Source organism: Hippocampus guttulatus, unplaced genomic scaffold (assembly GCF_054856545.1).
Source record: "Hippocampus guttulatus isolate MCC_2025c unplaced genomic scaffold, RoL_Hgut_1.0 HiC_scaffold_31, whole genome shotgun sequence".
In the NCBI taxonomy this organism is placed as follows: Eukaryota; Metazoa; Chordata; class Actinopteri; order Syngnathiformes; family Syngnathidae; genus Hippocampus; species Hippocampus guttulatus.
In genome coordinates this window covers 65001-67500 of record NW_028233890.1, presented here as the reverse complement: position 1 = coordinate 67500, position 2500 = coordinate 65001, and the positions used below count along the sequence as shown (strand labels likewise).

The 2500-nt window shown below is 79.1% G+C and overlaps 1 non-coding gene and 1 pseudogene across 1 annotated transcript; both read right to left on the bottom strand.

Moving 5' to 3' along the window:
* LOC147185174 (28S ribosomal RNA) overlaps positions 1 to 14 on the bottom strand; it is a 3136-nt pseudogene extending 3122 nt beyond the window's left edge.
* Positions 15 to 388: 374 nt separating this feature from the next.
* LOC147185173 (5.8S ribosomal RNA) lies at positions 389 to 542 on the bottom strand. The gene has a single exon (XR_015099767.1). It is a non-coding gene; the product is annotated as a 5.8S ribosomal RNA (ribosomal RNA).
* Positions 543 to 2500: the final 1958 nt, after the last annotated feature.

The following is a 2500-nucleotide window of genomic DNA, read 5'->3' as shown; positions in this document are numbered from 1 at the left end:
CTGATCTGAGGTCGTAGTCGAACGGGGTTAGAGGCGGGGGCGACGGATCGCCTCCCGTCATCGGGGGTCGGCCGTTAACCCCGCGCCTCGCCGGGCGCACGACTCCTACGCGGCCGCGCGGTGCGTCGCGGCGGACTGCGCGGCGGGGGACGGATCCTCCATCGGCAGCCGCCGCGGGCCCCTGCGGCCGCGCGGTGGTCGGGCCCGTCGAGGGCGCGGGCGGTCGGGTCTATACTTAGGGGGACGAGGGCCGTGCCGTCCGCCCCCCCCACCCCCATTTCCCCGTGCGGGGAGGGAAGGTGGGGGGGGTAGGCCGGCGGTGGCCCGCGACGCCCCAACCGCGGGAGGGGGGCGCCCGTGGGCGCCCCGATCCCGATAGATGTACAAGCGACGCTCAGACAGGCGTGGCCCCGGGAGGGACCCGGGGCCGCAAGGTGCGTTCAAAGTGTCGATGATCAATGTGTCCTGCAATTCACATTAGTTCTCGCAGCTAGCTGCGTCCTTCATCGACGCACGAGCCGAGTGATCCACCGCTGAGAGTCGTACGTTTGGTTTGCGGTTTTGGCCAACATTCAGAGAAGGGGTTAAAAAGGGGGATAACGGCGCCTCCGGGCGCTCCTAGCCCCCCCCGCCCCGCCGGCAGGCCGGGGGGGGACTTCGGAGACATTGAACCCCCCGCTCGCCGCCGAAGGTGGCGAGAAGGTTGGGTACCCGGCGACTGGGGGTAAGGTTCCGAGGTCGGCCAGGTCGCGATGGCACCGGCGGGGGAGTGGTCCCCGACGCCGGCCGCGGCCCGGCCTGGACTATGGGAGCGTTGACAAGGCGGACGGGACGTCGACGACCGCGCGGACGCGCGGGGTGGGGCGGTCGGGGAACGCCGACGGGCGCCTGACCGGGGGGGGGGGGGCCGGCGGGGGCCGGGCGGGACGCGGGGAGCGGCCGGCCGCGCGACGACGCGAACCGACATACACCCCGCGCCCGACACCGTCCTCCTGACCTTCCTCCTCCCCCCCCGCGACGCCCGCGGCGCACCCGCCCGCCGCCCCGCGGCCGCGCGGCCGCCGCCGCCCGCCGCCTATCGGCGTTTCTCACGCTTCGGACTCGGGGGGCCGGGGCGCGGCGGGGAGCGCCCCGGCGCCGCCGCCGACGGCACCGCGGGGTCGGGCCGCGGGGGCTGGGGGCCACGTGCCCCCGCCCCGCGCCTCTCCCCGCGGGCCGCCTTCGACGTCGCCGCCGCCGCCGCCGCCGCCGTCCTCCTCCGCCCGTGTGTTCGCTCTGGACTCGGGGGGCCGGGGAGCGCCGGGGTGCGCCGGCGCCGCCGCCGACGGCACCGCGGGGTCGGGCCGCGGGGGCTGGGGGCGCTTACGGGTCGGGGCGGGGGTGTAGGCGACCGGCCAAAGACCGGCACCGTACCCCCCGCCCGTCTCCTTCACGCCCCCGCCCCGCGCCTCTCCCCGCGGGCCGCCTTCGACGTCGCCACCGCCGCCGCCGCCGCCACCGCCGTCCTCCTCCGCCCAACCGTTTGCATCTGTTCGCTCATGACTCGGGAGGCCGGGGCGCGCCGGGGTGCGTCGGCGCCGCCTCCGACGGCACCGCGGGGTCGGGCCGCGGGGGCTGGGGGCCACGTGCCCCCGCCCCGCGCCTCTCCCCGCGGGCCGCCTTCAACGTCGCCGCCGCCGCCGCCGCCGCCACCGCCGTCCTCCTCCGCCCATCCGTTTGCATCTGTCCGCTCATGACTCGGGAGGCCGGGGTGCGCCGGCGCCGCCTCCGACGGCACCGCGGGGTCGGGCCGCGGGGGCTGGGGGCCACGTGCCCCCGCCCCGCGCCTCTCCCCGCGGGCCGCCTTCGACGTCGCCGCCGCCGCCTCCGTCCTCCTCCGCCCATCCGTCCGCTCCGAACTCGGGAGGCCGGGGTGCGCCGGCGCCGCCTCCGACGGCACCGCGGGGTCGGGCCGCGAGGGCTGGGGGCCACGTGCCCCCGCCCCGCGCCTCTCCCCGCGGGCCGCCTTCGACGTCGCCGCCGCCGCCGCCGTCCTCCTCCGCCCATCCATCCGCTCCGAACTCGGGAGGCCGGGGTGCGCCGGCGCCGCCTCCGACGGCACCGCGGGGTCGGGCCGCGGGGGCTGGGGGCCACGTGCCCCCGCCCCGCACCTCTCCCCGCGGGCCGCCTTCGACGTCGCCGCCGCCGCCGCCGTCCTCCTCCGTCCATCCGTTTGCATCTGTCCGCTCCGAACTCGGGAGGCCGGGGTGCGCCGGCGCCGCCTCCGACGGCACCGCGGGGTCGGGCCGCGGGGGGCTGGGGGCCACGTGCCCCCGCCCCGCGCCTCTCCCCGCGGGCCGCCTTCGACGTCGCCGCCGCCGCCGCCGTCCTCCTCCGCCCATCCGTTTGCGTCCGTTCCGCTCCGGACTCGGGAGGCCGGGGTGCGCCGGCGCCGCCTCCGACGGCACCGCGGGGTCGGGCCGCGGGGGCCTGGGGGCCACGTGCCCCCGCCCCGCGCCTC